This window comes from Salvelinus namaycush, chromosome 18 (genome assembly GCF_016432855.1).
Source record: "Salvelinus namaycush isolate Seneca chromosome 18, SaNama_1.0, whole genome shotgun sequence".
Taxonomy (NCBI): Eukaryota; Metazoa; Chordata; class Actinopteri; order Salmoniformes; family Salmonidae; genus Salvelinus; species Salvelinus namaycush.
This window is the reverse complement of record NC_052324.1, coordinates 26207469-26234734: the sequence shown is the minus strand read 5'-3', so window position 1 is coordinate 26234734 and position 27266 is coordinate 26207469. Positions and strand designations below refer to the sequence as shown.

The 27266-nt window shown below is 45.1% G+C and overlaps 1 long non-coding RNA gene across 1 annotated transcript; it reads right to left on the bottom strand.

Moving 5' to 3' along the window:
• Window positions 1–23280: 23280 nt before the first annotated feature.
• LOC120062759 lies at window positions 23281–26110 on the bottom strand. The gene is made up of 3 exons (XR_005478436.1): window positions 24718–26110; window positions 24499–24614; window positions 23281–24233 (listed from the first exon to the last, which is right to left on the bottom strand). It is a non-coding gene; the product is annotated as an uncharacterized LOC120062759 (long non-coding RNA).
• Window positions 26111–27266: the final 1156 nt, after the last annotated feature.

Here is a 27266-nt window from a genome sequence, read left to right as displayed (position 1 = left end):
GAAATGATTAACAAGTAGGTTGTTTTGTAAATTTGAAATGTTATGTTAATGCCTATGAATTGAATGTTAGCCTTTCAATTGCATCCAAAGGTCCTGTCATCAGACTCAATTCAAGCTGTTGTGGAAGAGTCGAGAGAACATTTATTTTTTATTTTTAGTGCAAGCTTCTATTTGCCTCTATCTGATTAGGCTATTCGCAATTAACAGATGTTTTTATTTAACCTTTATTTCACTAGGCAAGTCAGTAAACTTAAGGAGCCAACCCTTTCTTTAAATTTTCGCTTAAAATGACATACCCAAATCTAACTACCTGGAGCTCAGGACCTGAAGCAAGGATATGCATATTCTTGATACCATTTGAAGGAAACACTTTGAAGTTTGTGGAAATGTTAAATTCATGTTGAAGAATATAACACAATAGATCTGGTAAAAGATAATACAAAGAAATAACATGCAAGAGAAAGGCCACAATATATTATGCCAGCCTAGGCGCAATTTAGATTTTGGCCACTAGATGGCAGCAGTGTGTACGCAACGTTTTAGACTGATCCAATTAACCATTGCATTTCTGTTCAAAATGTTGTAACAAGACTGCCCAAATGTGCCTAATTGGTTTATTAATACATTTTCAAGTTCACAACTGTGCACTCACTCAAACAATAGCATTTTCTTTCACTGTAATGCTATTGTAAATTGGACAGTGTAGTTATATTTACAATAATTGAAGCTTTCTGCCTATATCAGATATATCTATGTCCTGGGAAATGTTCTTGTTACTTACAACCTCATGCTAATCACATTAGCCTACGTTAGCTCAACCGTCCCGCAGGGGACCCACCGATCCTGTAGAGGATTTATTAAGAACAAATTCTTATTTACAATGACAGCCTACCCCGGCCAAACCCTAACCCGGATGACGCAGGCCCAATTGTGTGCCACCCAATGGGACTCCCAACCACAGCCGGTTGTGATGCAGCCTGGAATCGAACCAGGGTCTGTAGTGACACCTCTAGTACTGAGATGCAGTGCCTTAGACGCTGCGCCACTCAGGAGGGTATGATGTAGGCTGTCTGTCATGATAGGCCTAATTAAAGGGGCAATAAGCTTGTTTTACTCCATTGTTTGTAAACAATGTAATAGCAAACAACAAACACTGTACAGTCTCAAAACATGGTTAAAACGGTCATTTTGAAGCTCTGTCTATGAGTTTGAGATTGGTTACATTTCTCCAGCCACATCCCTCAGCTGTTTACCAAAACAGTGGTGGGGTGAGCCGCTTTGTTGTTGGTTGAACTACAGATTGCCTCTTTTAGGTGATTGATATTTGCAATAGTGTGTGGGACATGTTTAGTAACTAGGCAGTTTTCATTTCTTACTTCTGAGTCTAAACCATGAATCAATCTCCAATTTGCTTAAATCTAACCACCAATTGCCACTGGAGTGTAATGCTTTGGTGTATGTCATCTTTGCATGGTCTGTTGGTAGAAATCGTCCTTCAGAAAGATATCTGCTGAACTAAATAAGAAGGTAAAAATCATAGATCATCTCGAAATTGCAGATGAATGATGACATAGATCGCCTATGATGAATAATATGTGTGAGTTAGAGGTTTGAACGAATTCCAGAGGAAGCACTGACAAATTCTGTATTTTTGTTTCAGGTGTGGTTGAAATAAAAAAAGTTGTCTGATTTGTAGCCTGATCTGTACGATTGCAGAATTGAATTAAAAGTTGTCAAAACGGTTGTTCAGGCTCACGTGGAGGTCCCACTGGAGGGCTGACGTCTGAGCTGTTTGTGGTCCCTGAATTTCAGCTGTCAGTGAAGGTGACCTCTGACCTAACAGCCATCAAGTAGGGGCCCAGCCGCGCGGTCCCATGTGCGTACGCCATGCCTCTTCACTTCTTTGCACATAGACCCCATTGAAGAACTGATGTTTTTTAACCCTGCACATCACTGTAGATCGGTGTCACCTTAATTGTGGAGAATGAGATGTGGTAATGACTGGAGCGGAATAGGTGGAATGGTATCAAATATATCAAATACATGGTTTCCAGGTGTTTGATGCCATTACATTTGCTCCGGCCCGGCCATTATTATGAGCCGTATAAATTAGGCCTATCTACTGCATTGGCCTATATATCTATACCATGCAAAACAGTGAAATGTGCCAATTCAGTCATATAGTTACATTTTATGGAAACTACAAATTATACTGCAGTCTTTAATGGAACGCCCCCCCCCCCCCCCCAATACCCACATAACATTTAATTCTGATATAGCAATGCATTCAAATACATGTTCCCTGTTCATTTAACAATCTAGGCATTTGGTTGTCTGTTTGGATTCTGCCCTGCTGCATTTTGCCTGCATTCATCGGTCTGCATAAGTCTGTCTGGTAACCAGTTTCTGTAATATCCAAGGTGCTCAGCAGCCGAGGGCAGCAGCTCAGTGTTTCTGTACTATCCAAGGTGGTCAGCAGCAGAGGGCAGCAGCTCAGTGTTTCTGTAATATCCAAGGTGCTCAGCAGCCGAGGGCAGCAGCTCAGTGTTCCTGTAATATCCAAGGTGCTCAGCAGCCGAGGGCAGCAGCTCAGTGTTCCTGTAATATCCAAGGTGCTCAGCAGCAGAGGGCAGCAGCTCAGTGTTTCTGTACTATCCAAGGTGCTCAGCAGCCGAGGGCAGCAGCTCAGTGTTTCTGTAATATCCAAGGTGCTCAGCAGCCGAGGGCAGCAGCTCAGTGTTTCTGTAATATCCAAGGTGCTCAGCAGCAGAGGGCAGCAGCTCAGTGTTTCTGTAATATCCAAGGTGCTCAGCAGCAGAGGGCAGCAGCTCAGTGTTTCTGTAATATCCAAGGTGCTCAGCAGCAGAGGGCAGCAGCTCAGTGTTTCTGTAATATCCAAGGTGCTCAGCAGCAGAGGGCAGCAGCTCAGTGTTTCTGTACTATCCAAGGTGCTCAGCAGCAGAGGGCAGCAGCTCAGTGTTTCTGTAATATCCAAGGTGCTCAACAGCCGAGGGCAGCAGCTCAGTGTTTCTGTAATATCCAAGGTGCTCAGCAGCAGAGGGCAGCAGCTCAGTGTTTCTGTAATATCCAAGGTGCTCAGCACCAGAGGGCAGCAGCTCAGTGTTTCTGTACTATCCAAGGTGCTCAGCAGCCGAGGGCAGCAGCTCAGTGTTTCTGTAATGTCCTAGGTGCTCAGCAGCAGAGGGCAGCAGCTCAGTGTTTCTGTAATATCCAAGGTGCTCAGCAGCAGAGGGCAGCAGCTCAGTGTTTCTGTAATATCCAAGGTGCTCAGCAGCCGCGGGCAGCAGCTCAGTGTTTCTGTACTATCCAAGGTGCTCAGCAGCAGAGGGCAGCAGCTCAGTGTTTCTGTAATATCCAAGGTGCTCAGCAGCCGAGGGCAGCAGCTCAGTGTTTCTGTACTATCCAAGGTGCTCAGCAGCCGAGGGCAGCAGCTCAGTGTTTCTGTACTATCCAAGGTGCTCAGCAGCCGAGGGCAGCAGCTCAGTGTTTCTGTAATATCCAAGGTGCTCAGCACCAGAGGGCAGCAGCTCAGTGTTTCTGTAATATCCAAGGTGCTCAGCAGCAGAGGGCAGCAGCTCAGTGTTCCTGTAATATCCAAGGTGCTCAGCAGCCGATGGCAGCAGCTCAGTGTTTCTGTAATATCCAAGGTGCTCAGCAGCCGAGGGCAGCAGCTCAGTGTTTCTGTACTATCCAAGGTGCTCAGCAGCCGAGGGCAGCAGCTCAGTGTTTCTGTAATATCCAAGGTGCTCAGCAGCCGAGGGCAGCAGCTCAGTGTTTCTGTAATATCCAAGGTGCTCAGCAGCCGAGGGCAGCAGCTCAGTGTTTCTGTAATATCCAAGGTGCTCAGCAGCAGAGGGCAGCAGCTCAGTGTTTCTGTAATATCCAAGGTGCTCAGCAGCCGAGGGCAGCAGCTCAGTGTTTCTGTAATATCCAAGGTGCTCAGCAGCAGAGGGCAGCAGCTCAGTGTTTCTGTACTATCCAAGGTGCTCAGCAGCCGAGGGCAGCAGCTCAGTGTTTCTGTACTATCCAAGGTGCTCAGCAGCCGAGGGCAGCAGCTCAGTGTTTCTGTACTATCCAAGGTGCTCAGCAGCAGAGGGCAGCAGCTCAGTGTTTCTGTAATATCCAAGTTGCTCAGCAGCCGAGGGCAGCAGCTCAGTGTTTCTGTACTATCCAAGGTGCTCAGCAGCCGAGGGCAGCAGCTCAGTGTTTCTGTAATATCCAAGGTGCTCAGCAGCCGCGGGCAGCAGCTCAGTGTTTCTGTAATATCCAAGGTGCTCAGCAGCAGAGGGCAGCAGCTCAGTGTTTCTGTACTATCCAAGGTGCTCAGCAGCAGAGGGCAGCAGCTCAGTGTTTCTGTAATATCCAAGGTGCTCAGCAGCCGAGGGCAGCAGCTCAGTGTTTCTGTAATATCCAAGGTGCTCAGCAGCAGAGGGCAGCAGCTCAGTGTTTCTGTAATTTCCAAGGTGCTCAGCACCAGAGGGCAGCAGCTCAGTGTTTCTGTACTATCCAAGGTTCTCAGCAGCCGAGGGCAGCAGCTCAGTGTTTCTGTAATATCCAAGGTGCTCAGCAGCAGAGGGCAGCAGCTCAGTGTTTCTGTAATATCCAAGGTGCTCAGCAGCAGAGGGCTGCAGCTCAGTGTTTCTGTAATATCCAAGGTGCTCAGCAGCTGAGGGCAGCAGCTCAGTGTTTCTGTAATATCCAAGGTGCTCAGCAGCCGAGGGCAGCAGCTCAGTGTTTCTGTAATATCCAAGGTGCTCAGCAGCAGAGGGCAGCAGTTCAGTATTTCTGTAATATCCAAGGTTCTCAGCAGCCGAGGGCAGCAGCTCAGTGTTTCTGTAATATCCAAGGTGCTCAGCAGCAGAGGGCAGCAGCTCAGTGTTTCTGTACTATCCAAGGTGCTCAGCAGCAGAGGGCAGCAGCTCAGTGTTTCTGTAATATCCAAGGTGCTCAGCAGCCGAGGGCAGCAGCTCAGTGTTTCTGTAATATCCAAGGTGCTCAGCAGCAGAGGGCAGCAGCTCAGTGTTTCTGTAATTTCCAAGGTGCTCGGCACCAGAGGGCAGCAGCTCAGTGTTTCTGTACTATCCAAGGTTCTCAGCAGCCGAGGGCAGCAGCTCAGTGTTTCTGTAATATCCAAGGTGCTCAGCAGCAGAGGGCAGCAGCTCAGTGTTTCTGTAATATCCAAGGTGCTCAGCAGCAGAGGGCTGCAGCTCAGTGTTTCTGTAATATCCAAGGTGCTCAGCAGCTGAGGGCAGCAGCTCAGTGTTTCTGTAATATCCAAGGTGCTCAGCAGCCGAGGGCAGCAGCTCAGTGTTTCTGTAATATCCAAGGTGCTCAGCAGCAGAGGGCAGCAGTTCAGTATTTCTGTAATATCCAAGGTTCTCAGCAGCCGAGGGCAGCAGCTCAGTGTTTCTGTAATATCCAAGGTGCTCAGCAGCAGAGGGCAGCAGCTCAGTGTTTCTGTAATATCCAAGGTGATCAGCAGCAGAGGGCAGCAGCTCAGTGTTTCTGTAATATCCAAGGTGCTCAGCAGCCGAGGGCAGCAGCTCAGTGTTTCTGTACTATCCAAGGTGCTCAGCAGCCGAGGGCAGCAGCTCAGTGTTTCTGTAATATCCAAGGTGCTCAGCAGCCGAGGGCAGCAGCTCAGTGTTTCTGTAATATCCAAGGTGCTCAGCAGCAGAGGGCAGCAGCTCAGTGTTTCTGTACTACCCAAGGTGCTCAGCAGCCGAGGGCAGCAGCTCAGTGTTTCTGTAATATCCAACGTGCTCAGCAGCCGAGGGCAGCAGCTCAGTGTTTCTGTACTATCCAAGGTGCTCAGCAGCCGAGGGCAGCAGCTCAGTGTTTCTGTACTATCCAAGGTGCTCAGCAGCCGAGGGCAGCAGCTCAGTGTTTCTGTACTATCCAAGGTGCTCAGCAGCAGAGGGCAGCAGCTCAGTGTTTCTGTAATATCCAAGGTGCTCAGCAGCAGAGGGCAGCAGCTCAGTGTTTCTGTAATATCCAAGGTGCTCAGCAGCCGAGGGCAGCAGCTCAGTGTTTCTGTAATATTCAAGGTGCTCAGCAGCCGAGGGCAGCAGCTCAGTGTTTCTGTACTGTCCAAGGTGCTCAGCAGCCGAGGGCAGCAGCTCAGTGTTTCTGTACTATCCAAGGTGCTCAGCAGCCGAGGGCAGCAGCTCAGTGTTTCTGTAATATCCAAGGTGCTCAGCAGCCGAGGGCAGCAGCTCAGTGTTTCTGTACTATCCAAGGTGCTCAGCAGCCGAGGGCAGCAGCTCAGTGTTTCTGTAATATCCAAGGTGCTCAGCAGCCGAGGGCAGCAGCTCAGTGTTTCTGTAATATCCAAGGTGCTCAGCAGCAGAGGGCAGCAGCTCAGTGTTTCTGTACTATCCAAGGTGCTCAGCAGCAGAGGGCAGCAGCTCAGTGTTTCTGTACTATCCAAGGTGCTCAGCAGCCGAGGGCAGCAGCTCAGTGTTTCTGTAATATCCAAGGTGCTCAGCAGCCGAGGGCAGCAGCTCAGTGTTTCTGTAATATCCAAGGTGCTCAGCAGCAGAGGGCAGCAGCTCAGTGTTTCTGTACTATCCAAGGTGCTCAGCAGCAGAGGGCAGCAGCTCAGTGTTTCTGTACTATCCAAGGTGCTCAGCAGCCGAGGGCAGCAGCTCAGTGTTTCTGTACTATCCAAGGTGCTCAGCAGCAGAGGGCAGCAGCTCAGTGTTTCTGTAATATCCAAGGTGCTCAGCAGCCGAGGGCAGCAGCTCAGTGTTTCTGGCCATGTGCCATTTCTATGCTCGCCTCCAGAATGCTCTGCTGATATAAATCGTGCTGCAGAAGGATAGATGGAATTGCCCTGTCTGTGTTGAGTTACCGACTCCTGTATTTATACCCCTTACCTTGTCCATTTATAGGACTCAGAAGTTATGGCTTTCCCTGCTCCTCTCTCTGCGCCATGAATAAAACGCCGTGCAGACGAGCGGGATGGATCCTGTTGTGAACAAACTATAACTCCGGTCTGGAGGGATGAGAGTTAAAGGGGAAGGACTCCCCAGCTCATCTATAAATGTGTTTTAGAGAGATGCATATTTCTGTTTGTGATTCAAAATGAGCTATATATGGAGTATTCTTTGTCAATTTTGCTTTGAGATCAGAGATTGGTAGCCTGGTCTCAGATCTGTTTGTGCTTTTGCCTACTTCATTGTCATTGTCAAGGACGATTCCATCAGGTGTTGGCTAGAGAGCAGAAACAGACTGGCCCCCAGGCTAAGAGATTGGGGCTACATGTGACACTATTGCTTTGAGTTCAGGACAGTGTGTTATTTGGCAAAGACAATTCCCAGATTTTCCAGGAAACCCTGTTGGAATTCCCAGAATCAGGAGGGAATAAGCAGGAACTCCAGAATCCTTCAATCAGGATTTCTGGAAAATCTGAGAATTTGGGGAATTTTTGGAATCTTACACTGGTATTACACTTCCTAATCGTTCAATAAATTTTTTACACCTAAGGTGGAAAAAGAGGGCCTCCACCCACTACACCACTGATTGGTTATTTGGCAAACGCACAGTAAAACAGAGCTTTGTCTGGGTGGAGGCCCTCTCCATTTTATCCACTTAATAAGGAGTAAAAAAGAAGAAAGGATACATTGGTTTGTTGTTTTGTTCCCTTCTGGTTCCTCTCTAAATGATCACGTGAAGAAAAAACCTCAGAGTAAATTGGATATGACATGAGAACAATACAACCATATTGCTCTCCTTCTGAAGAGCCAGTCTGGAGCCAGGCTGTCCTCTGAACCCTGCTACAATAATTTATGGGATGTTTGGCCAACATTTTTGTGTTGGTAATTAACATGACTGTGAAAAACGTAATTATGTTACGCAACACAACGACTGTTGTTGGCCTTGTTGGATGTCTCATATGCTACAGTGGGCAACCAAATATAGCACAGAGATACATAAAAAAAATAGATTTTTAATCAGGCTTTATCATAGTACAACCATCAACTAACTAGTGCATAGACCTACTTCATGTGATGATGAACCACAATATACCCCACAAGACATTCCACCAGAGGTCTCTTCACAATCGCAAAGTCCAGAACAGACTATGGGAGGCGCACAGTACTACATAGAGCCATGACTACATGGAACTCTATTCCACATCAGGTAACTGATGCAAGCAGTGGAATCAGATAAAAAAAAACAAATAAAAATACACATTATGGAACAGACACACACTTACACATACACATGATAAGACACGCACTCCACACACACGTACACACGGATTTTGTATTGTAGATATTTGGTAGTAGAGTAATGGCCTGAGGGCAAACACTTCATGTGCTGTGAAAATTGTTTTGAAATATAATGTCATGTAATATTTTAAATTGTATATAACTGCCTTAATGTTGCTGGTCCCCAGGAAGAGTAGCTGCTGCCTTGGGGATCCTTAATAAATACAAATACAAATACTTGAACCTACCTGTCTCTGGTGCCATCTTTCACTACATAACCTGTAGCTGATCAAGTCTACGGATTACTGTAAATTCAAATAAAAAATGCCTGTCTGTATTGCTGTCCAGCTGTCCAGCTGTCCAGCTGTCCAGCTGTCCAGAAGATGAATGTCCTAAAGGCCCAGTGTTGAGGTGCTGTTGCTGTCCTCCCAGAGCAGCCAGGGACTATTGATTGTGAAGCCTCTGGGTACACATATCTAATGAAGGCTTGGACAGCGGAGACTCAGAAGAGCGTTTACTAATCATCACCAGAGCCATATACGATATCTATTTACGTGGGGAGGTTGAACCTAGCGGCACTTCTTTACCATCAGAAGATCAACTGGATCACAGCCTGGAGGTTTGGAATGCCTAGGATTCTTTGATGCGGTCAATCTATTCCTTGTCTTCTCTCAGTGATGTATCTGTGCTAATAATTCCATTTGATTGACTTCCCACAACATTGCATGATGTCTAAAAATTATATAGAAAACGATACGTTTTTAACTGAAGGCTTTGTGGCGATACTCATGTCAAATGGGACATTTTCTGCCACTATCTCCTCCTACTGAAATGGACTGTACCACAAAGGCTATGTTTAATTTAGTTAATTTAGTTAATTTGTTCCTCCTACTCTTCACTTAATGGAAGAGTGGCCTTTGTGATGTCCCCTGCCTTGTCACCCATAATGCATTTAGTAAGGGTTCACACCGAGAGAGTGGCCATTCACCAACGCTGTCAACAGCTTTCTCTATTGAATTAGGACGGCAGGAGCTGAGAGCGCCGCAGGCTTTACACACACGTATGCAGGTGGGCACAAACTCACACTACTGCCAGAAGATAGTGGCATTAATGGTTTCATTGGTGTGTGTGTGTGTGTGTGTGCGTGTGTGTGCGTGTGTGTGTGTGTGTGTTTGAAAATGACAATAATCAATGCATAACAAATCATATACACTGTGGCCAGTTCATCTTGTACTTGTTCGTAAGTACAAGATGGCGCCGGAGAAGAAGGCTGACGTTTTACGTATTCCTAACCAATTGTGTTTTTTGTTTGTTTCTTTGTGTTGTTTGTAACTTATTTTTTAACTTATTTTGTACGTAATGTTGCTGCTACCGTCTCTTATGACCGAAAATAACTTCTGGACATCAGAAATGCGATTACAGAAATGCGAGTCCTTTTTTCCCTTTTAACGAGTCCGACGAGCCCGACGTGAATGACATACTGCTTTCCCGGGAACAGGCCCGGATCCCCGTCATTTGCGTGAAGGGAAGGCCTTCTGCCTTCTGAGAATTCGTAGGCGATCGAATAAACCCCCACATCCTTCCATTCTGCTAGCAAACAAGCAATCTTTCGAAAATTAAATCGATGACCTACGCAGAAGATTAAACTACCAACGGGACATTCAAAACTGTAATATATTATGCTTCACAGAGTTGTGGCTGAACAACGACATTATCAACATACGCTGGTTATACGCTGTATCGGCAGGATAGAACAGCGGCGTCTGGTAAGACAAGGGGTGGCGGACTATGTATTTTTGTAAATAACAGCTGGTGCACGATATCTAAGGAAGTCTCAAGGTTTTGCTCGCCTGAGGTAGAGTATCTCATGATAAACTGTAGACCCCACTATCTACCTAGAGAGTTTTCATCTGTATTTTTCGTAGCTGTCTACATACCACCACAGACTAATGCTGGCACTAAGACCGCACTCAATGAGCTGTATTCCGCCATAAGCAAACTGGAAAACGCTCACCCAGAGGCGGCGCTCCTGGTGGCCAGGGACTTTAATGCAGGGAAACTTAAATCCGTTTTACCAAACTTCTATCAGCATGTTAAATGTGCAACCAGAGGAAAAAAACTCTGGACCACATTTACGCCACACACAGACACACATACAAAGCTCTCCCATGCCCTCCATTTGGCAAATCTGACCATAATTCTATCCTCCTGATTCCTGCTTACAAGAAAAACCAGTGACTCGATCAATAAAAAAGTGGTCAGATGAAGCAGATGCTAAGCTACAGGACTGTTTTGCTCGCACAGACTGGAATATGTTCCTCCGATGGCATTGAGGAGTACACCACATCAATAAATGCAATAAATGCATCGATGACATCATCCCCACAGTGACCATACGTACATACCCCAACCAGAAGCCATGGATTACAGGCAACATCCGCACTGAGCTAAAGGCTAGAGCTGCCGCTTTCAAGGAACGGGACTCTAACCCGGAAGCTTATAAGAAATCCCCCTATACTCTCCGATGAATCATCAAACAGGCAAAGCGTCAAAACAGGACTAAGATCAAATCGTACTATACCACCTCTGACGCTTGACGGATGTGGCAGGGCTTGCAAACCATTACAGACTACAAAGGGAGGCACAGCTGAGAGCTGCCCTGTGACACTAGCATACCAGATGAGCTAAATCACTTCTAGGCTCGCTTCGAGGCAAATAACACGGAAACATGCATGAGATCACCAGCTGTTCCGGAAGACTGTGTGATCACGCTCTCTGCAGCCGATGTGAGTAAGACCTTTAAACAGGTCAACATTCACAAGGCCGCAGGGCCAGACGGATTACCAGGACGTGTACTGCCAGCATGCGCTAACCAACTGGCAAGTGTCTTCACTGACATTTTAAACCTCTCCCTGTCCGAGTTTGTAATACCAACATGTTTTAAGCAGACCCCCTTAGTCTCTGTGCCCAATAACACTAAGGTTACCTGCCTCAATGACTACTGACCAGTAGCACTCACGTCTGTAGTCATGAAGTGCTTTGAAAGGCTGGTCATGGCGCACATCAACACCATTATCCCAGAAACCCTAGACCCACTCCAATTTACATACTGCCCTAACAGATCCACAGATGATGCAATCTCTATTGCACTCCACACTGCCCTTTCCCACTTGGACAAATGTGAGAATGCTATGTGAGAATGCTATTCATTGACTATAGCTCAGCGTTCAACACCATAGTGCCCTCAAAACTCATCAATAAGTTAAGGACCCTGGGACTAAACACCTCCCTCTGCAACTGAATCCTGGACTTCCTGACAGGCCGCCCCAGGTGGTAAAGGAAGGCAACAACACATCCGCCATGCTGATCCTCAACACAGGGGGCCCTCAGGGGTGAGTGCTCAGTCCCCTCCTGTATTCCCTGTTCACTCATGACTGCACGGCCAGGTACGACTCCAACACCATCATTAAGTTTGCCGATGACACAACAGTGGTAGGCCTGATCAATGACGAGACAGTCTATAGGGAGGAGGTCAGAGACCTGGTCAAATGGTGCCAGGACAACAACCTCTCCCTCAACGTGATCAAGACTAAGAAGATGATTGTGGACGACAGGAAAAAGAGGACAGAGCACACCCCCATTCTCATCGACAGGGCTGTAGTGGAGCAGGTTGAGAGCTTCAAGCTCCTTGGTGTCCACATCACCAACAAACTAACATGGTCCAAGCACACCAAGACAGTTGTGACAAAACCTATTCCCCCTCAGGAGACTGAAAAGATTTGACATGGGTCCTCAGATTCTCAAAAGGTTCTATAGCTGCACCTTTGAGAGCATCCTGACTGGTTGCATCACTTCCTGGTATGGCAACTGCTTGGCCTCCAACCGCAAGGCACTACAGAGGGTAGTGCGTACGGCCCAGTACATCCCTGGGGCCAAGCTTCCTGCCATCCAGGACCTCTATACCAGGCGGTGTCAGAGGAAGGCCCTAAAAATTGCCAAGACTCCAGCCGCCCTAGTCATAGACTGTTCTCTCTGCTACCGCATGGCAAGCAGTACCGGACCGCCAAGTCTAGGTCCAAGAGGCTTCTAAACAGCTTCTACCCCAAAGCCAGAAGACTCCTGAACATCTTATCAAATGGCTACCCAGACTATTTGCATTGTACCGTTGGCACCAAGCAGATAAACTCATGCCATAAACTCATGCTGCTTACAACAAATCCTGTCTCTGCCATCAGCATGATGCAATAAGAACCGTGGCAGTGCTTTTCCTCTCCTCAATTGTCCAGTGTTGGTGATTGTGTGCCCCCTTGAGCCACTTCTTCTTGTTTTTAGCTGATAGGAGTGGAACCTGGTGTGGTCATCTGCTGCAATAGCCCATCCGTGACAAGGACCGACGAGTTGAGCGTTCAGAGATGCCGTTCTGCACACCACTGTTGTACTGTGCCGTTGCTTGTCTGTTTGTGGCCCCCCTGTTAGCTTGCACGATTCTTGCCATTCTCTTTTGACATCTCATCAACTAGCTATTTTTGCCCACAGGTGTGCTGCTGACTGGATGTTTTTTGTTTGTCACATCATTCTCTGTAAACCCTAGACACTGTTGTGCAATGAAAAGCCCAGGAGGCAGTCTGTTTCTGAGATACTGGAACTGGCGCCAGGGATCATACCACGCTCAAAGTTGTTTAGGTCACTCGTTTAGCCCATTCTAATGTTCAATCGAATAGTAACTGAATGCTTAGATGCCTTTCTGTCTGCTTTATATAGCAAACAAGGTGACTCACTATCTGTAGGAGCGAACCATTTTCGTGAACGGGATGGTGTACCTAATAAAATGGCCACTGACTGTATAGGGTTTAGAAATGAAGTAAATCATAAAGAAGTGACCCCTATACACAAGTCAATTTAATCTAATTTACTGAACTGGGACAGAGAAGATCTGAGAACACATGTCTATATCTGATAACCACTAATAGCCTCACACCGGTCTGACGCTGGCTCTCACCCTTCATTTACGCAAAGCACCATTCAAAGCATCATGACTCCTTACCTAGTCAAACACATAAAAAACAGACATTGGAGGGATGGAGGGATGGACGGATGGAGGGGGAAATTGGAGTGAATGGGTGCTACTTGTGATTGGATGAGAAGGGTCCACAGAGGAGCAGCGTGAGAGCCCCAGTCAGGGGCAAAACAAGACAATTAAAACAGACGCCCACCCTAATCACTGAATGCATCATGCAAATGTTGTTTTATAAGAGGCTGCTTGTGTCTTAATACCGGCTGTTATCACAGAATACAAATCAGGGACTTAACACTGATGAAAAGAGGGAGGGGGGGATGGGGTGGAAAGTGAGCGTAGGAAGGAACCCACTCAGACAGAAAGAGAGAAAGAAAAATACAGAACAAATAAGGAGCGACTCCACAATCTACATCAACAGGTTCAAGAGTGAAACATTCTGAAAACAAAATCTAATTGCATTTACATTCTTGTTATTTATACTATTCTATTGCTACATGAATAACCATCATTATTATTATTATTAAGCAATAAGGCCCGAGGGGCTGTGGTATATGGCCATTATACCATGGCTAAGGGCTGTTGGTTTGGCACAACGCAACGTGGAGTGCCTGGATATTGGCAATATACCACACACACCGAGGTGCCTTATTGCTATTATAAACTGGTTACCAATGTAATTAGAGCAGTGAAAATAAATGTTGTGTCATACCCGTGGTATACGGTCTGATATACCTCGGCTTTCAGCCAATCAGCATTCAGGGGTCGAACCACCCAGTTTATAATCTTGAATAAAGCTTGACATAATCTGCCTGTTTTCATGTCAGCGATGCAGGGATGGGATTTGGAGGGAACTGAATGCATGTGGAAGGGAGAAAGAGGGAGGGAAGATTGGGCATCTGTTTATGTTTTTCACATATAGTGGTTTTAGATCTGTCAAATCAGAAAATAGATGCATGGTATAAAAGAGAACTTGGGTGCTATTAAATCAAAACTGGACAACGTGCACCTCACGTTTTAATAATAATAATGGTAAGTTGTGGAGTGCATTTCCTACTCTCAATGTGCATATTTGTAAGGTAAATATGTTTGACCTTTGGATTCAATTAAATCAATGAAACCATGTCTGCCGTCTGTGTGGGATAAATAGTGACGCAACAACAAACAACATATTCAAACATTTTCCATGGTTAGAATAATTTATTCTGTTTGTCAGTTAGCAGTGTTGAAAAGTGAGCCTTACTCTAGAGGCTTAGACAAGTGCCTTTGGGAAATGTGTGTGTGCGCGTGCGTGTGTGCGTGTGTTTCAACGTGCATGTATGAGTTGTGTATGAGTGTTAGCCAAGGTGAAAGACACTTGTTTCAACGTGCATGTATGAGTTGTGTATGAGTGTTAGCCAAGGTGAAAGACACTTGTTTCAACGTGCATGTATGAGTTGTGTATGAGTGTTAGCCAAGGTGAAAGACACTTGTTTCAACGTGCATGTATGAGTTGTGTATGAGTGTTAGCCAAGGTGAAAGACACTTATTTCAATGTGCATGTATGAGTTGTGTATGAGTGTTAGTCAAGGTGAAAGACACTTATTTCAACGTGCATGTATGAGTTGTGTATGAGTGTTAGCCAAGGTGAAAGACACTTGTTTAAAAAGCAGCTCATGCCAAATGCAACCTTGAGCTTCAAATGATGTGTTTTGCCAATTTTGTGTTTTAAACCACTAACGTTTGACTTGTACTTATATTTATATTTATTCCATTTCATTTTAAACAAACTCTCATCAAACCATTGTTAACATATCACTATGTACTACAGTATCTTCATTCAACATTGAGAAAACATACTCGGAGAAAGCCAGCTAAAATAGGCAAGGGGTCAAATATGACTATTGAGAATGTACAGGAAATACTTCACTGTCCAATACATTTCCTACTTGACATAACACACCTGGTCTGGCCCCATTGACTCAGGGAAAAGAGACAGAGAGACGAGGCAAGAGTGGTTAACGTCTTATACTGTATAGTCACCATTTTGAACTGTCTGTTGCAATCATGGAAATGGCATCTTTCTATCTCAATATCATCTTTCTGTCTCAATATCATCTTTCTGTCTCAATGGCATCTTTCTGTCTCAGTGGCATCTTTCTGTCTCAATGTCATCTTTCTGTCTTAATGTCATCTTTCTGTCTCGATGGCATCTTTCTGTCTCGATGGCATCTTTCTGTCTCAATGGCATCTTTCTGTCTCAATGGCATCTTTCTGTCTCAATGGCATCTTTCTGTCTCAATGGCATCTTTCTGTCTCAGTGGCATCTTTCAATATCATCTTTCTGTCTCAATGGCATCTTTCTGTCTTAATGGCATCTTTCTGTCTCAATGGCATATTTCTGTCTCAATGGCATCTTTCAATGGCATCTTTCTATCTCAATGGCATCTTTCTATCTCAATGGCATCTTTCTATCTCAATGGCATCTTTCTTTTCTCAGTGGCATCTTTCTGTCTCAATGGCATCTTTCAATGGCATCTTTCTGTCTCAATGGCATCTTTCAATGGCATCTTTCTGTCTCAATGGCATCTTTCCGTCTCAGTGGCATCTTTCAATGGCATCTTTCCTTCTCAATGGCATCTTTCTATCTCAATGGCATCTTTCTATCTCAATGGCATCTTTCTATCTCAATGGCATCTTTCTATCTCAATGGCATCTTTCTGTCTCAATGGCATCTTTCTATCTCAATGGCATCTTTCTATCTCAATGGCATCTTTCTGTCTCAATGGCATCTTTCAATGGCATCTTTCTGTCTCAATGGCATCTTTCAATGGCATCTTTCTGTCTCAATGGCATCTTTCAATGGCATCTTTCTGTCTCAATGGCATCTTTCTGTCTCAATGGCATCTTTCCGTCTCAGTGGCATCTTGCAATGGCATCTTTCCTTCTCAATGGGATCTTTCTATCTCAATGGCATCTTTCTGTCTCAATATCATCTTTCTGTCTCAATGGCATCTTTCTGTCTAAATGGCATTTTTCTGTCTCAATGGCATCTTTCTCTCAATGGTATCTTTCTGTCTCTCTGTTCTTTCCTTCATTGTCCTTTGCTCTTTCACGGTCCCCGTTCCCTCCCTTTCATTCGCACTCTCTCTTTTTTCTGTATTTTACTCATCCCACTCTCCTGGAACTGACCGAGGGATCCCTGGCTGTGTTTGGTTAAGCTGTGCAACACTGCTCAGATTGTGTCACCTCCAAATACAGCCCAAATGTTCCACCCGGTGATTCCGGCCTAGCACGGAACTTCAACTCAAGTAAAATCAAATCAAAGTTTATTGGTCAAGTACACAGATTTGCAGATGTTATCGCAGGTGCATCGAAATGCTTGTGTTTATAGCTACAACAGTGCAGTAACACCCAGCAATGAAAATAAGACAAATACACACACAATCCAGAAAAATAAAAAACTAGGTTATTATAGGATGAGCCATGACTAGAATACAGTATATACATACAAAGTGGGTAAAACAGTATGTAAACATTATTAAAGTGACCAGTGTTCGATGACTGAGTACATAGGGCATCAGTCTCTAAGGTGCAGGGTAGAGTACCGGGTGGTAGCTGGCTTGTAACAGTGACTAAGTTCATGGCAGGGTACTGGGAGGAGGCCGGCTAGTGGTAACAGTTTAACAGTCTAATGGCCAGGAGATAGAAGCTGTTTCTCAGTCTCTTGGTCCCAGATTTGATGCACCTGTACTGTCTACACCTTCAGATGAACAGGCCATGGCTCGGGTGGCTGAGGTCCTTGATGAGCTTCTTGACCTTCCTGTGACACCGGGTGCTGTAGATGTCCTGGAGGGCAGGCAGTGTGCCCCCGGTGATGCGTTGGGCTGACTGCACCACACAATAGAGAGACCTGCGGTTGTGAACAGTGCAATTGCCGTGCCAGGCTGTGATACAGCCCGACAGGATGCTCTTAATGGTGCATCTGTAGAAGTTTGTGAGGGTCTTAGGGGCCAATACAAATTTCTTTAGCCTCCTGAGGTTGAAGAGGCGCTGTTGCTCCTTCTTCACCACGCTGTCTGTTTGAAGGGACCATTTCATGTATAGTTGCTGACGGTTGTGAGGCTCATCACGCCAGTCTTTAATAAACAGTGGACAAGATTCTCTGGGATGCCACACAAACCAAACCCTGGAGAGAAACATAATAAATCAATGAATCAGCATATCAGCATACTCACGTATACACTCTCACACACACACAAACACTCCACTCCACAAGAAGTCACGCATCCTTGAGGCCCTTTTCCACTGGGAAGGACGCCAGAATAAGATGATCTGGAGCCCATCCCCCCTCCAGAACATGTCCCTTGAACGAGCCCCACCCCCCAAGTGTACAGTCTCACGCTGCTCCAGCTCCACCCCCCAAGTGTACAGTCTCACACTGCTCCAGCTCCACCCCCCAAGTGTACAGTCTCACGCTGCTCCAGCTCCACCCCCCAAGTGTACAGTCTCACGCTGCTCCAGGCCCAGCCCTAGTTTCAGCAAAGCAGTCTAACTAAATCCCCCATGCAGCCCCACCCCATCTACAGTTCCCTCTCTGTGGGTAGAGGCAGAGCAGACGTTCCTCTCCTACTGGGCCGCGGCAGACAGTCAGCGAGTAATACATAGTAGGGATTTGTCATTGTTATTCCCTGCATACCTGCTCTGATGGTAGGTTCCCACGCTAGAGGGAACACACACGCAGGAGGAGTTTGCACACACACGCTTTCACATCAGGGATCACTAATGAGTTTGCCAGTGTGAAATCAACCTCCTACAGAGGTTGTAAATATATAATTGGAGATGAACTGAAACTAAAGAAAAGACTGAGTGGGCGATTAGTAAAATGTTCTAGATTATTTTGAATGCAAATATGGTAGTATTTTGTGTTCGTTTGGTTTAACTTAATCATCAAAGAATCACAAACATCCACATCCCAAAAACAGCCAGCTGACTGGGTGGGTGTGTGGCTGAGTAGAGGGAGAAGCAGGGAGGTACATCCTGTTTAGAGCAGCCTGTTGGATGAAAGGGGCGGCTGTGTCACAGCAAAGCCCTCACTCTTCCTCCATTAACCCCAGTCTGATAACACCATGTAGACAAGAGAACACTGCTCCCATCTCTCTCCACTATTCACACAGGACGTAATGCACCCAAATGGCACCAATCATGACTGCATTCTAAATATATATTTCCGTGACGATGATTATTACCATTCAGGAACCTTTTGAGGCGGGGTTTTCAGAAAAAAGGTGGTTAGGGAGAATATTCTCAATTTTGTTGCCTAGGAGACTAGAAGAAAAGACAGGCATTAAAGCACATTATCCTATTACAGTTGACAGTATATGAGTGAGGGAGGGACCAACTTTGAGTAAAGCACAGATCAGTTGCTTATTTTCACAATGGGCATGGATAGAAAATGGGATACGTGGCCCTCCGTTTCCTGTCTGCACATACTGTATATGATGTGAATATGTGACGTTAACATCAGAAGCCTCCTCCCTAAGTTTGCTTTATTCACTGCTTTAGCACACTCCGTCAACCCTGATGTCCTAGCCGTGTCTGAATCCTGGCTTAGGATGGCCACCAAAAATTCAGAAATGTCCATCCCCAATTACAACATTTTCTGTCAAGATAGAACTGCTAAAGTGTGCAGAGTTGCAATCTACTGTAGAGATAGCCTGCAAAGTTCTGTTATACTATCTCTATGCCCAAACAGTTCAAGCTTCTACTTTTAAAAATCCATCTCTCCAGAAATAAGTCTCACTGTTGCTGCTTGTTATAGAGCCCCCTCAGCCCCCAGCTGTGCCCTGGACACCATATGTGAATTGATTGTCCCCCATCTATCTGCAGAGTTCGTACTGTTAAGTGACCTAAACTGGGATATGCTTAACACCCCGGCCGTCCTACAATCTAAGCTAGATGCCATCAATCTCACACAAATTATCAAGGAACCTACCAAGTACAACCTCAAATCTGTACACATGGGCACCCTCATAGATATCATCCTGACCAACTTGCCCTCTAAATACACCTCTGCTGTTCATCATTGCCTGCGTCCATTATGGGTCCGCGGTCAAACGACCACCCCTCATCACTGTCAAATGCACCCTAAAACACTTCTGCGAACAGGCCTTTCTAATCGACCTGGCCCGGGTATCCTGGAAGGATATTGACCTCATCCCGCCAGTAGAGGATGCCTGGTTGTTCTTTAAAAGTGCTTTCCTCACAATCTTAAATAAGCATGCCACTTTCAAAAAATGTAGAACTAAGAACAGATATAGCCCTTGGTTCACTCCAGACTTGACTCCCTTGACCAGCACAAAAACACCCTGTGGCGTACTGCACTAGCATCGAATAGTCCCCGCGATATGCAACTTTTCAGGGAAGTCAGGAACCAATATACACAGTCAGTTAGGAAAGCAAAGGCTACCTTTTTCAAACAGAAATTTGCATCCTGCAGCACTAATTACAAAAAATTGTAGGACTGTAAAGTCCATGGAGAATAAGAGCACCTTCTCCCAGCTGCCCACTGCACTGAGGCTAGGAAACACTGTCACCACTGATAAATCCGAGAATTTCAATAAGCATTTCTCTACAGCTGGCCACGCTTTCCACCTGGCTACTCCAACCCCGGCCAACAGCTCTGCACCCCCCGCAGCAACTGGCCCAAGCCCCCCCTCCGCTTCTCCTTCACCAAAATCCAGACAACTGATGTTCTGAAAGAGCTGCAAAATCTGGATCCCTACAAATCAGCTGGGCTAGACAATCTGGACCCTCTCTTCCTAAAATTATCCGCCGCCATTGTTGCAAGTCCTATTACTAGTCTATTCAACCTCTCTTTCGTATCGTCTGAGATTCCTAAAGATTGGAATGCGGCCGCGGTCATCCCCCTCTTCAAAGGGGGAGACACTCTAGACCCAAACTGTTACAGATCTATATCCATCCTGCCCTGCCTTTCTAAAGTCTTCGAAAGCCAAGTTAACAAACAGATCACCGACCATTTCGAATCCCACCGTACCTTCTCCGCTATGCAATCCGGTTTCCGAGCTGGTCACGGGTGCACCTCAGCCACGCTCAAGGTCCTAAACTATATCATAACCGCCATCAATAAAAGACAGTACTGTGCAGCCGTCTTCATCGACCTGGTCAAGGCTTTCGAATCTGTCAATCACCGTATTCTTATCGGCAGACTCAACAGCCTTGGTTTCTCTAATGACTGCCTCGTCTGGTTCACTAACTACTTCTCAGATAGAGTTCAGTGTGTCAAATCGGAGAGCCTGTTGTCTGGACCTCTGGCAGTCTCTTTAGGGGTGCTACAGGGTTCAATTCCCGGGACGACTCTTTTCTCTGTATACATCAATGATGTCGCTCTTGCTGCTGGTGATTCTTTGATCCACCTCTACACAGACGACACCATTCTGTATACATCTGGCCCTTCTTTGGACACTGTGTTAACAAACCTCCAAACTAGCTTCAATGCCATACAACACTCCTTCCGTGGCCTCCAACTGCTCTTACATGCTAGTAAAATGAAATGCATGCTCTTCAACAAATTGCTGCCCGCACCCGACTAGAATCCCTACTCTGGATGGTTCTGACTAATGTGGACAACTATAAATACCTGTGTCTGTCTAGACTGTAAACTCTCCTTCCAGACTCATATTAAGCATCTCCAATCCAAAATTAAATCTAGTCGGCTTTCTACTTCCCAACAAAGCCTCCTTCACTCATGCTGCCAAACATACCCTCGTAAAACTGACTATCCTACCGATCCTTGACTTTGGCGATGACATTTTGTCACGACTTCCACCGAAGTCGGTCCCTTTCCTTGTTCGGGCGGCGTTCGACGTCACCGGTCTTCTAGCCATCGCCGCTCCACCTTTCATTTTCCATTTGTTTTTTCTTGCTTTTCCGCACACCTGGTTCACATCCCCTCATCCGACTAAATGTATATTACCCTCTGTTCCCCCAATGTCTGTGTGTGGAATTGTTTGTTTGTTACGTGTGGTTCGCATCAGGCTGGTTTGCGCCGGGTGTGTGTTTGACCCGTGTGTTTTGTTTATTGTACTGTTTGTGTACTTTGGGAGTTATCGCTGTTTTCCTTGGGCACGAATAAAGTGCGCCCATCTCTGCTCTCCTGAACCTGACTCACCTTTAACCAGTTGCGCATATCGTGACACATTTACAAAATAGCCTCCAACACTCTACTCAGCAAATTGGATGCAGTCTATCACAGTGCCATCCGTTTTGTCACCAAAGCCCCATATACCCACCACTGTGACCTGTATGCTCTCGTTGGCTGGTCCTCGCTACACATTCGTCGCCAAACCCACTGTCTCCAGGTCATCTATAAGTCTTTGCTAGGTAAAGTTCCGCCTTATCTCAGCTCACTTGTCACCATAACAACACCCACTCGTAGCACGCACTCCAGCAGGTATATTTCACTGGTCATCCCCAAAGACAACACCCCTTTGGCCACCTTTTCTTCCAGTTCTCTGCTGCCAATGGCTGGAACGAATTGCAAAAATCACTGAAGCTGGAGATTCATATCTCCCTCACTAACTTTAAGCATCAGCTGTCAGAGCAGCTTACCGATCGCTGCAGCTGCACACAGCCCATCTGTAAATAGCCCATCCAACCAACTACCTACCTCATCCCCATATTTGTTTTTGTATTTCTGCTCTTTTGCACACCAGTATTACTAATGGCACATCCTCATCTGCACATCTATTACTCCAGTGTTAATTGCTAAATTGTAATTACTTCGCCACTATGGCCTATTTATTGCCTTAGCTCCTTATTTAATTTGCACACACTGTATTCAGATTTTTCTATTGTGTTATTGACTGTACGTTTGTTTATCCCATGTGTAACTCTGTGTTGTTGTTTTTGTCACACTGCTTTGCTTTATCTTGGCCAGGTCGCAGTTGTAAATAAGAACTTCTTCTCAACTGGCCTACCTGGTTAAATAAAGGTGAAGTAAAAAAATAAAAAAGGATAGTTCAGAGCAGAACGTCTACTGTTTCACGGTCACCTACCAAAGCATCGGTTGGTCGGTGAGAACTTACAAGTAATAGAAAAGACTGGTGCAATTTTCAAGTACTGTAATTGAACAGGGTTTAGTCATTTGGTCACGGTCCCACATTAGGGGAAACAGTGCTACGGCTGTCCCAGGGCCTTTGTTATTGTTTTGTTTGTAGACGAAATGAAGGTGAGGAGTGTTGAGCAGCATGCTATAACTGCAGCACATATTCTGCAAAAATGTCCAAGGGGGGGGGGGGGGGGGGGGTAAAGTGTTTGTTGTTTGCAGTAACTTCTTTGTTGTTGTAATATCCAAAACGGATGTGGCAGTTTCACTATTAAGGATTCCAGCTCTAATGTATTGTATCAGACAACAACATCCATACTTTATCAACAGTTAACAGGCAGGGAAAGTGAGCTTGTCCGCGGTGGTATTCAAACCGCCAACCTTCCGGCCATAGCCCAGCGTGCTCATGTGGTAGAGTTGATATTGGTGCTTATAAACACAGGGTTGCTACAGTACATTCTTGATTGTGTTTAGAAATTTGTGGTTTGAGTTTTCATTTTTATTTGTTTTCGGGGGGTCACAGCGCAACCCCCACGCCCAAAGCGTAGTAAACCAAGCTGCAACTAGTCTACATTCTACAGCTTCCCCTGGCCCTGAGAAGCCGGAGCAGGCCTGCCCCGTTGTGGTGTAAATAGGAACATTGTCCTCCCCCGCATCAGACAGATGTGAATTCAGTTTAGTGTGCCAATGCTGACCTCAGAGGAAAATAACCACAGAGAACTTGGAGTAGCATGTTGTACCATTGCCTGAGCAAGAGGGGTGCATCTCAATACTTTAAATGACTTCCTCTCTTTGTCTCCTCTCCTTCCAGTCTGCGCTCATCTGAAAACACAGCAGAAGTAGAAGGAATACATGTGCCTAGTGGAGAGATGTTTCACCTGTCCATTTCTTCTTCTTTTCTTATGTTTTTATTCATGGTGCAGATTAAGGAAGATATGAAAGGGTTGGCCTGTGAACTACTGATGAACTATGAAGCAAACGCCTTTCACTGTTCCAGATGCAGAGCTCACCAACGTTTCTGTGCTGTGACCCACCGAAGGCTTTCAGTTGCTTTTTAACAACTTGTGCAGTGGTAATTTAGAACATGAATTTAAACAATGAAAGAAAATAAAAGCATAATATTTTGGAGTATAAAAGAATTATAACTTATATGAAAAAAATGAAAGAGAAATTGCATGATTTGCTGAAATAAAGGTATACAAAAATAAAATTACCCATAATTCCTTGTCACATCAATATGATTCTAAATGCTTCTAAACTACGCAGTAGTCGTAGAAGAAAGAACATCATAACCAAAACCCTTCATTATCTTCATTAAAGTACCATAGCTACAGTTAAACAGTAGTTCTCTTCACTTCTGTTTTGTTTCACAACCCACTATTTATTCACAAAAAAATTACAACAGGGTTATTAAATAATATTTACCCAATAATGACTTTTTCTTTTGCAATTCATTGAAACAAGGCACATCAGAGGTAGAACATTCCTTCAGAAGCATTTGTGCTGAAGGTAGTTCCTTGACAGCTAGCTACAGCCTGAGACCAGAGCACCCAGACAGGCAGGCAGGCAGGCAGGCAGGCAGGCAGGCAGGCAGGCAGGCAGGCAGGCAGGCAGGCAGGCAGGCAGGCAGGCAGGCAGGCAGGCAGACAGACAGACAGACAGACCATCCAGGAGTTGGGCAGCAGGGACAGGCAGAGCCTCTGTGCAATATCCACACTGGGGGTCCTGGTCTTTAATCTAGCAGTACTGCGACTAGTGGTTCTGATTGGGTCTGGTTCCTCTCTGGACACAAAAGTCAGGACCAGGAGGGTTCTGGAGGACGAACACTAGGCAGGGTTCACCAATGCTTGGATCTGAGACGCCTCCCCCTCACCACCTAATAGAGACAGAATAGGGTGACAGGGTAGATTTGTAGAGATGTTGCCATAAACAAATGCATCACTTTTCATATGTGGCTTGACACATACAGACACATCCAGTAATACAAAATGAGATTGGAATACAGCATATCCCGATTACATCGTGTGTCACAAATGCAAAGTGAGCATCTGCTAAATGACCATAACTCCTGCAGGAAAGAGGCAATGAGGCTCTAGGGTTGCAGATGTAGGCGATATTATGGAATGGGGCCTTGGTCTCACCTTTCACTGGCTCTGGTCCTGGACGGTAGCCTGGTGGAACCAGCCTGATCTTTCCCTGGATCTGGTCCTGGAAGGTAGCCTGGTGGAACCAGCCTGATGTTGCGATAGCTCATATTCTGTGAGCGCAGCAGTCAGTTAGCTTGACAAGATTATCTGGCTGGCAACAAGGGCCTAGGAATAGGAGCAAGTATGAGGAATGTTTTGGAGTCTTGGTGTTACCTCTTCCTGTCTCTGCATTGGCCACATAGATGAACTCATCTACCTCCTGACATACTTCCTGGACATGAGGGGCGGGACTGAAATATGTCTGTCCTGATTGGTCCGTTCTTTCCAGGATGAAAATGTTGCTGCTGAGACTCTGCTGCTTCACACTGGCTCTCTTCCTCTCCGCCCTACACACACAACCACAACAGGTTATGATAGACATTTATACACACACGTAACCATATGAACGCAAGGTGTACATTACCTCAAATGGTAACAGACAGTACATTTCAAATCAATCAAAGGAGGACTATAGTGAAAATAGTAACCTAATGTTTCTTAATCAACTCATCATCAAACCTTTGATTAGTGGAATCAGGTGTGTAGTGCTAGGGAAAACAATACAAAGTGTACCCCTTTGATTCCCCAGGATCAGGATGAAGAAACACTGCACTAACTTGTTGGTGGAGTAGAGTGAGACTGTTGTATTTGTGCTGAACAACATTGCTTTTGTTTAGTTAGTAAACCGCAGAAAGATATATTCAAAGGCTTTAGGTGGGCCACCACAGCATGGACGTGTTTGGCAACCACTAGTGTGACACGAGAGCCCCCTTCTGGTTGCCAATTACTTCTGCAGGATGGTTTAAATACTCTTCACCATCCCTGTACAGTACTAACCTTCTTTACTCAGCATTGAGCTGTTGTGTTTATTGTGAGCTAACAAAATTCAGGTAACATCAATTTGGTGGATGTCTATTGTAACTGTGTCAATTTTGCTTATCACATACAGTACCAGTCAAAAGTTTGGACACACCTACTCAATCAAGGGTTTTTCTTTATTTTTTTGTATTTTCTACATTGTAGAATAGTAGTGAAGACATCAAAACAATGAAATAACATATGTGGAATCATGTAGTAACGAAAAAAAGTGTTAAGTGTCGGCAACATGAACTTGATTGACCATGATGTAGGTCATGTAACTGTTTGTTACATGCAATATGCTTTGTGGACTCCACCGGACAGATGTTGCTCTCCAGTTTTGTAATGAAACAAAGGTGTGGTTGAATTTATTCTGCCACTGTGTCTTCTTATTGTCACAGCCTTAGGGATAAATGCAATGTTCCCTTAATAGTTTTCCTGGCACTGAGCAAATTTCAAGTCTGCTGAGCTCAAACTTGAACATTGTGAACATTCTGTGCAACTTCCAGCGCCCGTTTACTGTGAACATTGAGGCTGTACCCACTTTTAATTACAGTTTCAGACAGTGGTCAAGTCGGCTACTATGGCTATTTGATAATAATGTAAGCCTACCAGAGTGGCCTCCCACAAACAATTTTTTGAAAATGCATCCCATAACATTTTAACATGGAAATAGCTGTTCTATCGTTCAGCCTACAGTAGCAGCCAATGTGTTGTGTTCAACGTAGGCCTACATTCCATGAGACTTTTGAAAAAACATGCAGGGATTGATATGAACCTGTTTATCCACTTGTCCTTCAGATAAGGAGGTGACTCAAAATATTGTGTTGTTTGATGCAAGAAACCACTTTACAAAATAAAATGCATTATTATTCCCATACCATTAATACAGAGAATCAGACAAATGATGCTACCCTCTGCCTATTGGCTACTTAGCTTATTCAAGCCTGTCTCAAAATACAACACTACCCCTTTAAGACAAAAAAGCTCTTTACCTGACTCCCTTTTCAAAGATGTCTAGAAATGCACATGTTTTGTGCCCATTGCTGACTACAAATGATCTATAACTGGGCTAATAACTCACTAACTAGCAAAGGATATGAACAAATATGCAGCTCTCGCTTTGATCTCAAAACAAGCACATTTACTCATGACCTATCATGCTGTTTACAGTCCAGTTCAAAGAAAATGGCACAGATCCATATATGGCAATGGTCTATTTGCATATAGGCAGTTTGCAGCTCTGATTGGTTCTGCCACACCGTTTTTTTATTTTTTTAGATGCAATAGAATCATATTCCGATGCGTTCTGCCTACAACAAAATCGCTTGCATAGCTTGTTATGTTTCGGTATGTTGCATTGAAAGTGGCTAATTTTGCATTGATTCGATCACAATTCCCACAGTAAAGGGAAATATTGATAGTGTTAACTGGAAGAGTTTTACTGGGGGAGCTCAGTTAATATAATTATGTGCACGAGCATAAATCACCACATTTGGAATTTTAGTCCCGTCCGAATCTGCCACGTCAGTAATTTTTACTTGGCCGGAAGGTTATGATCTCAGGCCTAAAAAAACTATATTTTTTCGACAAACTGCAAGGTCCTCTGATAATACTTATCCCGTGCAAATCATCATCACCGTGTTTTGAGAGATATTACAGTTGAACAGGTGCTACACTCAGTTTGGTTAAGAACAAATTGATGCTTAAAACAAAGTGCTATGCACATAGCCTACAGATGAATGATCTGTTCTGTAATATATCAACCTTCCTAGTGCCATTCTTCTCTTTTAAAAGATGAAGTGGACGATATCGTGTCAATAAATTGATATATTGACAAATATGTCAGTTAATTAAATGTCTGC